At 47.4% G+C, this 13,510-nt stretch overlaps 1 protein-coding gene across 1 annotated transcript in view; it reads left to right on the top strand.

Moving 5' to 3' along the window:
- Positions 1–13,510, top strand: part of OTUD7A (OTU deubiquitinase 7A) — a 382,132-nt gene that overhangs the window by 53,318 nt on the left and 315,304 nt on the right. The window lies entirely within an intron of this gene.

The following is a 13,510-nucleotide window of genomic DNA, read 5'->3' as shown; positions in this document are numbered from 1 at the left end:
TTTAGAGCCCACAGGAGAACAAAAGCCTTGGGTTTTTCAAAGATCAGAAAAGGAAAGGCCCAAAGGAGAGATATTTATTCTGTAGAATTCATTCTAGTCCGCAAATTATATTGAATTTCTGGATAGAGTACAAAAAAACAGAAAAATGTGACTAAAATGCACCTAATCTGGTGTCTGATTTCTCGATTGCAGAAGGGCATCTCCTTCCTTAGAATGGAGTTTTTTTTTTTTAATCAGTCCTGACCACAGGCTGCTTCTCTAGACTTTCAGCAAAATCTCACTGATAAGCCATGAGTGATGGGGAAATGATCTAGGGTGGTGTAATACAAACAGGAGAAACTGGATGTGAATAACTGACTTAAATTGGATGAAAAGCATGGACAGCAATGGGAGGCACCCAGTTGAAATATTTGGACGTTTAAAACCTACCACGCAGAGGACCCAGTGAAACGGTGCTCATAGACAGAAACTAGTTCACGGTCTCAGCATGATGGCTTGCCCAAGAGCTGCATCACTTCATTGTTTTCTTCTGATTTGGGTTCTGAAAATGTAATTCTGAAATTTTGTTGTCATTGTGAATTAAGTGAATTGAGGCAAGTTTTGGGGTTATTTGGTTTCTTTATTAGTTTGCCTTTCTTAATGTACTGTCACACGACAGACACCTTCTTGCGGTTCATATCCCCCCTCAAGTGTCCTTCCTCAGAACGGTCTTCCCATGGGACGCGCAGGCATGAGTGCATATGAAAAACATAACACACTTATAAATCTAATATACATAAATTAAATTCTGGCATTAATAATTTGTTTGCCAAAGGATTTACCCTAGGATTCTTTTAAGTAGTAAAGGTCTCCATGTATGTTTAACGTGTGATTCTATTTTTTTTTTTTTTTTGAGACAGAGTCTCGCTCTGTTGCCCAGGCTGGAGTGCAGTGGCGTGATCTCAGCTCACTGCAAGCTCTGCCTCCCAGGTTCACGCCATTCTCCTGCCTCAGCCTCCCAAGCTGCTGGGACTACAGGTGCCCGCCACCATGCCCGGCTATTTTTTTGTATTTTTAGTAGAGACGGAGTTTCACCGTGTTAGCCAGGATGGTCTCAATCTCCTGACCTGGTGATCTGCCCGCCTGGGCCTCCCAAAGTGCTAGGATTATAGGCATGAGCCACAGTGCCTGGCCATGTGATTCTAATTTTTAAAGTGATTTTTCTTAATATAATGGGATCAGTTGTTAAGGAGAAGAAACTGACTAATATTTTAGACAACTTTTTCTTCCCTTTTCTGCTTTTGTGAAGAAGGAATCAAATATCTCTTTTGTTTGTTCCAGGAAGGACATGCTAGCATTGCATGTGTACCTATGGGCCCTCTACCCAAGGTTTGATGTTACTGCAGAGTGACTGGATGAAAAGCATTCCAGGGCCTGCTACTTTTCATCTTTTGATATGGGCTGGAAAGGGGCCGGAGCCCTCAAAGCAGCATCCTCACCTGTGCCCAGAGCAAGCAATGCCTCACTTGTTCAGCGGCTTTTTTCCTGGAGGCCAGCAGAAGCTCCTCACGTATCAGTGGCCCAAACTGGGGCATGTGCCTCCTCTGGTCGGTCACTGTTGGCTGAGGGAGAAGCACTGCAAATGGTATAAGTCACCACCTGCTGTGCTGGCTGGGAACATGGTGGGGACCTTTCTCCCAGAACATCTGTGCTATGGGCAAAGAGAGAGACATTCTCGCAAATGTCCATGTGAGAGAATGTGCCCCATCTTTGGAGAAGCTTTCTGTTCATTATTGTTACAGAGTGCATACATTTATGTGTCAAAACAACAACTTACAAAACAACCCCCGTGGGATCCCAGTGCTGCGCTTTGGGTAGGATGATGGCCCGTAGTGGGAGAGGCCCCCCAGCCTGGCTCTATCCTGCTCCCACCGCCTCATAGCCCAGTGCTCTGTTTCCAGAATGGACCCAACCATAGAGCAGAGGATCTTTGCGAAATGAACTCACACACGGGCTTTGGCGGAAGGCCAATGGCAGAGAGGTCAGAAGCACTGGACGTTCAATGAACTCAGACACAAATGAGCTAAGTGACCTTGAGCTCATTCCTTGCTGGGTAGATGTTTGCTCATCTGTAAGATAGAATGATCGTACATCACCCCAGCCACCCTCGCGGGATGGCTGTGATGAACAGATGGGAGAACAGATGTAAACGGTCACTCACCTTTGGGACTGAGGAGCTGACAGTGGCTCTGGTTTCTGCAGCAGTGTCATTCTGCTGAGAGCCCTCTGATTCACAGTGTCCACTTGGGCATGTTGCTTTCCCTACTAAAATCAGAGATCTGTATGTCATTGCTCCTATGGCTACAGCAGCACAAACGTCCTGGCAGGGGGCGTTTGGAGGGGAGTTTCCACATTGCATGGATTTGTGCAATTGTAAATTTAGATACAGCACCCTGGAAGGCCCTGGAAGCAGCAGAAGGGCTGGGGAGTTCTGTGTGTCTCTGTTCAGGGACAGGGAACCAATGTTGAAGAAACCCAGTGGTCTCCTTTGCAGCAAAGGATTTGAGAGTCGGGGAAGGTGGCAGGAGCAATGCGGGAGCTTCAGGACTCTGCCGTAGGAGTTCATTCCGCCATGGCAAGGCAGGGTATTTACTCACAGCTGTTGTATAATGAATAGATACTTGGCCCATATTGCATAGATTCATATCTATGCAAAAAATAACTGCCCAGTAAACATGAATAGAACTTACGCATGGTTTTTAGGCCGGGTCCAGTGGCTCACACCTATAATCCCAACACTTTGGGAAGCTGAGGCGGACGGGTCACTAGAGGTCAGGAGTTCCAGACCAGCCTGGCCAACATGGTGAAACCTCATCTCTACTAACAGTACAAAAGTTAGCTGGGTGTGGTGGTGCGTGCCTGTAGTCCCAGCTACTTGGGAGACTGAGGTAGGAGAATCGCCTGAACCCAGGAGGTGGAGGTTGCAGTGAGCCAAGATTGCACTGCTTCACTCCAGCCTGGGCAACAAAGCGAGACTCTGTCTCAAAAAAAAAATAAATAAATAAAAAAAAAAAATAATAAAAGAACTTATGCATGGTTTTTAAATTCCATTTTCTTAAATGTTAAGGCTCTTCTTTTTGTCTTAGTATCCCTGAATTAGGATGTGTCACATGAACAGGATTGCAGCAGGCGCGGCCCCCGTGCCATGGTCATCATCAGTGCTGTTGGTGGGACTCTCAGTTCTTCAGGGCACTCGGTTGGGCTGACTCCTGGGCCTCTTGCGGCAGGGTAGGTCTGGGGGCTGATTCCGCCTGGTGAATTGTGAATGGGAGTGCCATGTGTCACTCCCAGCTGGAGTAAGTTGTTGACACATGATCCTTTAGAGCACCCTTGCATGGCCGATGCCAGTGGTTGGGGTGGTCTGCTCCATCAGCCTGAAACCCAGAAAGAGGGTTTGTGGAGCACAGCCCCGGGCTGATTATAACGCATAATTAGCACGAGTGAGAAATAAGCTGTTGTGGGTCTGAGCTGCCAGGGTATCGGCTGGTCTGCTTGCTACCCCACGGTGACCTAGTCTACAGGGATTGATGCTCTCGCCATTTCTTTTTTTACTTTTTATCTACAATTTCTTATCAGGCTGATCATGTGTCTTAGAATCAAGGTGTTACAATAATTCCTCTGGTGGTTTTCCATAATTCCCAGTTAAGGAATCTTTTCAAGCATTCTCAGTTAAACGTAAGTAGAGCCTCCTGACTGTTGTCCAGGTGTCACTGCGGAGGCAGGAATTGGGCTTGGATATTCTAGGAGATTGATATTTACAGAAACATTTTGAAAACTAGAAAGCTTTGTGAAATGGTGAAACTGGAAGTTTCCCAAGTTATGTTTCATGATGTTAAAATATCTTCCATTACAAAATAAAGGTTCTTTGACTCAATAAGCTTGGGAAATGTTATGTACTATTTTTTTCTTAAAGATGCATAATGTTCATTAGCATGTCAAAGGCTCTGAGAAGGCCTGCAACACAGAAATTGTTTATTTCAGTGGAATTCAGTATTCTTCAAACTTATTTGAACAAAGAATGTCCTCCCTTACCCCGACCTCCCCCACATATTTATCAGACCCAGTGTTTATGGGGAGGGCAAGACGAGAATGTGGCATTTGCTGAATCTTGGAGCAGTAGAATAGTTCTTCATGTCAGAAAGCTATGTGGTGTGTCATGCAGTAAATCATCATGAACTAAGACACTTTACATAATTATTCTCTTTTCTAGTCTTCTAAGCAAAATTTATTGAGTTTCTACTGTACAGAAGCCTAACAATCCTGGATGGTAGTGAGTGGAACACTCTGTGCCTGATCCATGGACCCAGGTATCAGCATCCGCATCAGCAACGGCATTGGCGTGGGGAGGGCATGCGTGTACCTGCACATGCTTGGCCTGGGCCATTACCTGCTGAATGGAGCTCTGTTAACATGAGGCCGGAGGATCTCATTGAGCATGTACTACCAGCGATTCCCAGGCTCCCTGGTATTTGACAGGTGCCGCATCAGATGTCTTGCTTCTGCCTTCTCTGTGTTTAGGGTTGGGTTCTGAAAGTGTCCAGGGAAGGGCCTGGCCTTGAGAATTCATCCTGAGGGAGAATAGATGATGTGACATGACCTCATGCCTGTGTGTGTGTGTGTGTGTGTGTGTGTGTGTGTGTGTGTGTGTGTGTAGCTTAGTGCCCTTAGAAATGACAGCTCAACCCTTATATTTTAGAAGACATTTATCACTTGCGTGTTAAGACCAAGGGTGCTGAGGACCAAGGGGAGACTCAGCCTGGGGCATGTGGCTTAGACTAGCAAAGCTCCTCACATGGTGGATGGATTGAACCTTCACACTTGCAGTTGTACCGTCTACGCGGGACATTCTGAAGGACCACACTATTTGAGACAGCAAGGAGTGGGAGCAGGGGATGGGGACGCTATACGGTATGGTTGGAGTGTTCCGTCTCTTGAATGCCTTTCATTGCAGCCATCGGTAGGTGGGTTCTTGAGGTCCAGAAAGAGGCACTCCATGAGGCAGGTCTTCTGGAATTTGTTCAGGCACCAAAAAGGGAGATTTGGCTCTTTTTACTGGCCCATGAAATCGCTTCAGGGCATGCATTTTCTTGGAAGCTGCTGTTAACCATCACCTGAAATTTCTCCCAATGCTGTTTCTTCTCTCCTCCAGCAAGGACAATTGTAAATGAGGCAGAGTCATTCAAATTCTGTCCCTTTCACATTCAGATTACCTCAGGGTAGCTGATGTGACCACCCATGGAAGGCATAGCTGAAGGGCAGTTGATGCCATAACTGCCCGATTCCTGCGGGTCTGTGGTGAGCTGGGGTCCTGCAGAGGAGTGTGGAAGCCCTGGTTGGGCTCCCTGAACAGGGTCAGCTGGGGCGTTCTGATTAGGAGGCCGTAGGTCAGGGACATGTTTGGGAGACGGGGCCCATGTGATGCGTGGGCTGATGCTCTGATACTGTCAGAAGCCGGGTTCCACTTGCAGAGCCCCCTTCCTTGTTAATGGTAGTTAATATTCCCTCAATCCCTGATGCTTCCACCAATGCAGAAGGCCTCGCTCTGGTCACCACCTGCCCTGTCCCTGGGAAGGCTGGGGGAAGTCAGGCAGCAGTGACCAGCGTCCTTCCGCAGCCTCAGGCCTCTCTCAGGTCTCCTCAGGGGTGGGCTCCAGGGAGAGCGAAGCTGACCCCTCCTGCTGTGTGGAATGAGTGAGGGAGTGAGTGAGTGCTCACTGTTGCTCTGTGTACAGCTCTGAAAGGCTGATAGGGAAAAGCAGGTTGCCCTAGTCCAGGGAACATGGTGTTCTGGCCAGGCAGACTGCCCGCAGCAGGGCCTGGCCAGCTGGCAGCACTGGGCGAGTGGCAGCCCTCATTGTGCTCTGTATCCCTACAAAGTGAGGATGGTGAGGCAGTTGTGAGGGTGAGAGGAAGGCACCTCTCTACTGCCCTTTAACTAGCACGCAGAACCCTGGGAGTGCGGTGGAGATCCTGCTCACGCCTGCGGCTTCTCACTGTCTCCTTTTCCAGCCACACACGTCAAACACCCATAAACACACACCCACGTGCACATATGCCCACACACCCCACAGATGTTATACCCATGCACTTACATGCACACCACACTACACACACCTACAGACGCTACACCATACATACAGACACAGCACACACTCACACATACCACACACATAGACACAGCCCACATCATACCCACACACACACATGCAAGTACACATACATATCTCACACACACACACCACACACACATGCACTTACACGTGTACCATGCACATATACACCAAGCCACACACACACATCAAATCAATCAAATCAATCAAAAGGTCTCAGTAATTCATTTCATCTCTCCCTCAGTCTGCCTCTTTCCATTCCTACTGTACTAGATCCTGCCATCACTGTCTCTCCCTAGCTAGAAATATTATTATATTTTCCACCAAATGTAATTTAAATTGCCCTTGAAAGTGGAAACTGAGACAGAGGTTGAATCCATGCACCTTCTCTGCAGTGCCTTATCTGTGGATAATGTTTGTTCTACTCACTGTGGCTCCTCCTGCTCCATAGGAGATGCCGGACCCTGCTTTGAGACTTTCGATGCAAGGCACACTCCTTCACAGGCACACAGTACGGGCTGCAGTGGCTTGGCTTTGCACCTCACGAACTGGGGACTTTCTCATCAGAGAGCACTCTGTGTGGCCCTTCTGGGTGTCCTTTAGGGCTCAGAGCCTCCTGGGCATGGAGGCCTGAGCCGGCTAATACCACAGAGCTGGGAGAGACTGACTTTCGGACAGAATTCCAGAAGGGGCCAACCTAGTCCTTGCAGTGCCTAACCTCCAACAGTTAGTTGAGAACCGTTATTAAAATGGCTCTTTGGAGCAGCAGACATAGAGGCCACTGGCATTAGTTGAGGTGGTTACCTTAGTCTGCTTGGACTGCCATGCAAAATATCACAGACTGGGTGGCTTAAACAGCAGTCATTGATTTCCTCACAATTCTGGAGCCTGAAAATCCCAGATGAAGGTGCTGGCAGGGCTAGTTTCTGGTGAGGGCTCTCTCCTCGGCTTGCAGACAGCCGCCTTCTTGCTGCGCCCACACGTGGCCTCTTTTCTGTGCATGCATGGAGCTAGAGCCAGTGATCTCTGGTGTCTCTTTTTCTTCTTATATGGACACAAACCCTATTTGTTTAGGGCCCCACCATTATGACCTCATTTAAACTTGGCTTGAATGCCCTGTCTCCAAATGCAGTCATGTTGGTGGCTGGGACATCAACATAGGAATTTTCAGGGACACGGTTCTGTTCATGACAGTAGTGAAATTTTCAATGAGGCTCCACTGCTTCTTCAGGTAGGCCCTTGCCCACCTTAGCACCCCTGTTGTCCCACCTGCACCCTCTGTATAAGTAAACCCAGCTCCATAGAACTATGAGTGTGCCGGGCTGCCGTGCCAAGGGACCCCTCTGGCCTCCTGAAGCTGCCCTTCTCCAGCTGCCGGAAGAACTGCACCATCTGCACCTCCTTGCGGGCTGAAGGTGGTTCCATAGAAATCCTGGAGAAGATCGACCCCTTCACCTCTCCAGGCGTGTTTTCTTATCTCTGAAGTGGGGAAAACACACTCACCTGATCACAAGATGTTAGTGGGTCCAATTCGATAAATTTTGTGGAAGTCTTTAATGGACTAAGAAATAGTTATACACAGGAAATGAATTGTAGCTGGTATCACTGAATCACTGATGTGCATAAATAAAGTGCTTGTATGTGTGGATTATTTAGGAATCTGTTCAGGTTTGAGTAACAGAAAACTGACCAATGAGTGGCTTGCTTGTCATTCGCAAGGAGGAGTCTCAAGATTACTGGCTTTGGTATGAAGGTTTGACCCATCTAGGCTGACCTCTTATTCTCTGGACCACATGGCCACAAGGTGGCTGCTGAAGCACTAGCCATTGTGTCCTAGTTCAAGGGAAGGAAAGCTGGTCAGTACCAGCTGCTTCTGATTCTGTTTTATTAGGATTGCAAATACTTCCTGGAAATCTGCTGGGCAGGTTTGTGCTTAGGTTTTATTGGCTGGAACTGGGTTTCTGCTTAGATTTTACTGTACTAAAACTAACTGCAAGAGAGGCAGGGAAAGCAGGAAACGGTATTGTCACCATTGTCTTACAGTAGTCTATATCCGTTGCTCAACGCTCGACACAGTAACCCACCACTGCTGCTCAAGCCAGATTCTGATGGGAAGGCAGAAGAAAGGGATTGGCATTGGGTAGACAGCAAAGGATGGTCATGTCTTTCCCAGGATACACTTTACTTCCTAAGAGCTGGAATTCAGAATTGCCAGTGGTGAAAGGATACTAGGTTCTATTACAGGAACGTTCCTCAGTGTTCCTTAAAAATTGTAGCACCAGGGATTACTAATAGAGAGCAGAGTTTCGGCTGGTTTGAAGTCAGTGTGAATCTCTCTAGTCGGAATGGAGGTATTGGAAGCTGACCCTGCAGTCTACAATGTGCTTATTCCCGCTTCCTCTCCCGTCAGAGTCTGTCTCACTGTCCCCCAGGCACTTCTTGGTCCCTTGGCTTCTCAATGATTTTGCTTTTCAGTCTCCACTTTGAACAATCGCCCAGCAAGTTTAAAAAGGAAAGGCAGGAGCCACATACAATTAGACAACGTAAAAGGAAGCAAGGCCCAGCCTCACCTAGCCTGCGTGGGGCCTGGGCAGCCTGAAGTTGGACTGCTTCAGTCCAGCTCTGTGGCTCTCTACTCCAGGCTTGTCTGCTAAATGAAGTCCACACCTTGACTCTGCAGCTGTGAGGCTCAGGGGAGAGAATGTGCATCTCGTTTCATTCTTCTGTCCATTCTCACCCTGGTGTGAGTGTTGCTGTAGATGGAGCCTGGTGAGCCTTGGATCATGCTGTCTGGAACAGTTAAGAATATGAAGCAGAACTGATATCATGCTCTGGCATCCTTAAAAGGGCAGTGCATCAGGGTCTCTTACACTCAGACTTCTCAATATGTAAACCAAGGTCCTAGGTAAATGACTGGGGGTAAGTGACCCCGAGGCTAGGACTGACCCAAAAGGAGGTGGTGTCAAGAACAACGGTACAACTCAAGCTCATGCTCGACCTCTGAGTCAGGCACCTTCTCCACTTTCCAGAGCCTGTTTTCTGAGAAGCTTGTTGTGGCTCATGCTCTGAAAGTGCTCATGTGAATGAGGTCTGTGCTGGGGAGATGTGGTGGGTATCAGTTTTGAAGCTTAATTGTGTTTCAAGAAGCCCAGCGCTCCACACAGGAGCTCCTGTAATGGAAAGGCAGTGCTGCTCGAGTAGGAAGATGGTTTTGCTGTTTTATTTCTTTGCTTTGACAGTTCATCCTGGCACTTGCTGATGGAGTGTCAACTCTTGAGTTGTTTTAGTTGAAACCTTGTGAAGGAAAAACCTGGTGAGGATTTGTGTGTTTGTGTGTGTGTGTGCGCGCATGTGTGTGCGTGCGCGTGTGTGACATTTGTTAGTTCAATTGTATAACAAAATATTATGTTTGGGGTTTTCTCTCTTCTGGCCCCTCCTCTGTGTAAAAGTACCATGTGCTCTGAGTGTCGCCAGCTTCAACAAACACATGAAACTGGCACCTATCAGCAGCAGCGAGGCTTCCTCGAGGTTATTAAATACAAGAAACAGCATATTGGTAACAGCGGCTCTCTCAGTTGGATGATTTCCCCTAAATTCTTGGGAAGGGTTCAGGTCAACAGTCTGTGAGGCTTCAGTGCATTTGTGGATTTTTTGGGGGGCACGGGGTGGGGTGGTGGTTGGTATATGATTTCTATTTTACCTCTTTAGGAATGAAAGCATCTTAATCAAATATAGCACACTCATTCCTGGAAGACCAGCTCCAGGGGGCTCTGCTGATGGTTTGAAACCATCTCAGGCAGACAGGTGTTATTGAGCATAGGTAGTGGGCAGGGACCCTTAGCCCACCAAGTCCACCACAGGCACTTCCCAAACTCTCCCTCTGTACTCCTGCCAAACTGGAGCTGGGGATCTTAACTGCCAGGTCCTCAGATAGGAGATTGGGAATTTTTCTGCCTTTCCTGTGGCATCTCTTGTGTGCAATTTGGGGGCAGTCAAAGAAAATAACATGTAAGAGTTTAATAAAAGGAACTTAGAATTAAGAATGTCATTAAGCACATTCATCAACTTTAATGACGTGTAGTAACTCATGCACTCACCTGTGTGAGCCCTTTTCACAGGTGTGAAACACATGCGTGTCCCTGTGAGACTCTGTCTCTTGGGAGATGGCAGTGAAGAGCTTGGGGCTCAGCAATGGGGAGATCTAGTGTGAACCATAGCCAGTGTGGGCAAGTTACTTAGCCTCTCTGAGGCTCAATTTCACCTGCAAAATGGGAACAGTATTATTGACTCTATTGAGCTTATAAGGGGATTCAATGAGGCCATGTTTATAAAAGACTAGTACATTGCTATGCACATAGGAACTGACAAATAAAGGAGAATTGAACAGGTTGAATTGAAATAGCCCAGAGGCTTACAGCATCTCCAGATGGGAGAGGGAAGGGGAATTGGGTGGCACATGTGGCCAAGGCCACCCCACTTCTTGGAAAAGTGAATGAGTACACATCCCCGGGACGTCGGGCAGTGGGTTAGGATGGGGACAGTGTCAGGGCACTATGTCTCTGCTGCCTTCATCCCCCGGGTTGCAGACCACATGTCCATAGTGGATGCCCCAAAGGCAGGGCACGGATGGCAGAATATGTTTCCTGTGACAAACTCAGTTCTCCTGCCTACCATTTATATTGGATTGTGAAATACTCTGTGGTCACTTTGTTGATAATGTATTTTGATAAAGTCTCTCTTTTTAGCTAGAGGGAACTGTTTTCTATACATGATCCTGGGACAAGAGACTTTGGCTCTGCTACTTGATAGAGGGACAGTGACTGAAGGATGGGATGATCAGCCTTTGACCCCGAGGACCAGCAGTGGTCACTGGGGGTCCTTGTTGGATGTGTGGCAACCCACTAGACCCTCCACGAGGAGTCTGCATGGAAGGATGGGGTTTAGGTAAACATTTTAATAGGACTTTTTAATGACAGAAGTCTTGAATGTCTGGTTGAATATATTAAACAGACTACATTCTGCTTTGCCTCATTTTCCAGTGATTATAAGAGGTTGGCTTGGATGATCTCTTCTTAAATGTGTTGCCAATAACATTGGTAGCCCTACTGATTCATGAGGAATCTCTCATTAGTGCAAATGTACTTCTGAAAGGCACATAAATGAGACTCCAGGGAAAAGTCCTGTCCAGAGATGCACCAATTACTGCAAGATGAGCCATGTGCTTTTTGCATTGAATGAGACCCAGAATATAGTATCAACCTAAGCAAAAATCTTATGCTAATGCTTAACAGTAGAAACTGATCTTAGTTTTCTGGGCTGAATAAATCTCCAGAGGTTTCAGGATTGGAAGCTAACAAGAGTTTTGCATAAAACTCTTGAATTTTATTGCTAAGATTATGATAGATTAGTTGGAATGTAATTCCTAAACTTGTAGGAAAAAAATGTACAAATCTTTAAAATGTATTTTGATATAGTTCCATATAGAAACCTCCTTAAAATGTGTTTTACATAATATGGCATTGTGGATATTTTGCAAAACCACAGTGCCTTAAAAACATTCATATTACTCTTGTCTCCTCCCTTGCTTGGTTGCTGAGAGTGCATTTTAATTGATTTGTGTTAATTGATTAAATGTAGATATTTGTAGCTTTTATTGTTGGGTTTTGGAGGCAGAAGATCTCCAGAGACCTCAGGCTATCTCAGCTGTCCGCCTTGAAGCGGGAGTCAGGGACCTCAGGCAGCTCCCTGTGCAGAGAAGCACACCTTCCCCTCCTGCCCTGTAACTCTCTTCACATTCGTCTGGATTGAAGTAAAGGCACTGAATATGATGTCAGTGGGTCTTAGATTTTGCCAACTACAAATCTGTCAGTTCCTACACATGCCTCTCTCTAAAGACAGACACAGTTTGATAAATCACAGGCCTCCCTTTAGAGGTGATGTGGTTATATCACCTCTGTGCCCTGTGCCTGTGCAGACGGGGAAGTTATCTTTTGGGATGGATAGAAGAGAAGGTTCATGCATCAGGCCCTTCCTGCATACAGGACCCTGTGAGGTGGGCTGGCATCCCAGGCATTCAGTGGGCCCAGGGGAGGATCAGGAGGAGCCCAAGCCTGTCCTTTGCCAAGGTGCATCTACAGTGCAGGCCATTGCCAAGTTGTCCAGCTCTCTAGGTTACCAGGTTGCTTACACCTGCCTTTTCTTTCTATTTCATTACAAATCAGGCTCACTACTCCTCCCTCAGCACTTAGCAGCCACTGGGCTGATAGGCCTCTTTAGTGCTGTCCTGCAGCCTTCCGGCAGATCCTGGATCCCACTGGGAAACCAGCTCACCCCACCTGCTGCCTCTGCAGGGCTGTGTGTATGTGGAGGTCAGGCAAGAAAAGGCCAAGGATGGCTCCTGGCAGTTCTTTGTTCAAGATGCCTGGCCAGCCGAGGAGCCTCTGCACACAGCTGCTTTCTGATGCCTGTCTTCTTCCCTTGCCTCTCAACACAGTGCCTGGGACAATTATGATGTTATTATGTGCTGTGCCCATTATTTCTTTAGCAATTGCTTCTGCACATGTTGTGAGCAGTTCTCCTAGAGCTCAACAGAAATAGCTCAGTGGCACTTAAACCAAAGTGGTCTATACAGACACAGGGTTTAGCTTTGCCCCAGGTGGGTTGGTTTGACGCTTACCACTTGTCATGGGCGCGTCAGTAGGTGATGTCCAGCCCAGGTCAGGCAGTGTTTGTGGAACCCCCATGATGACAGCTCCTCTGGGGAAGGAGAGTTTCTTCAGTTCCATCTGCCATGGCTGGGATTGGGCATCCCTCCCCCACCCCTCCCCAGCACAAGAGAGGTGTCAGTTTCTGAAATTGTCATCAGCCTTCAGACTGGTGAAGTCAAGGGGCAGTGGGAGAATGGGGCAGAAATTCTCAGACCCCTCACAACGCTACATCCTGAGGTCTCCATGGAGGAGAAAGGGAAGGAAGAGGCTTAGTCCCTGGGGAGAGGTTGGACCAGAAAGGAGGAGGGAGCCAGCCCTGAACTTCAGGGAGAGTGTCCTGGGTCCCTCTGAGGACATTTTAATTCAGGGAGTCGGGAGGCCCGGGTGTTGCCAATGAACCATAAAAGTAGGCACTCCATCAGAGCTGTGGTTTTAGGTTGTGTCCAAGAAGCTTGACTGGTACGTTGGTAGCAATGCCAGAGGGAGCTGCCTCTTCCCATTGTCCCACACATTTTCTCTTCAAGCTATTTTATATCTTGAAATTATGTTTATGCAATTTCAGTTGAAGAAAGGGTCTGTTCCTTGAAGGTTTGGAAGCCATCCTGCAGAGTTAGGGGTGAATAGTAGGTAAAGGCTGAGGACTGCATCATGATT

Source organism: Chlorocebus sabaeus, chromosome 26 (assembly GCF_047675955.1).
Source record: "Chlorocebus sabaeus isolate Y175 chromosome 26, mChlSab1.0.hap1, whole genome shotgun sequence".
In the NCBI taxonomy this organism is placed as follows: Eukaryota; Metazoa; Chordata; class Mammalia; order Primates; family Cercopithecidae; genus Chlorocebus; species Chlorocebus sabaeus.
This window is presented reverse-complemented; position numbering and strand designations above follow the sequence as displayed.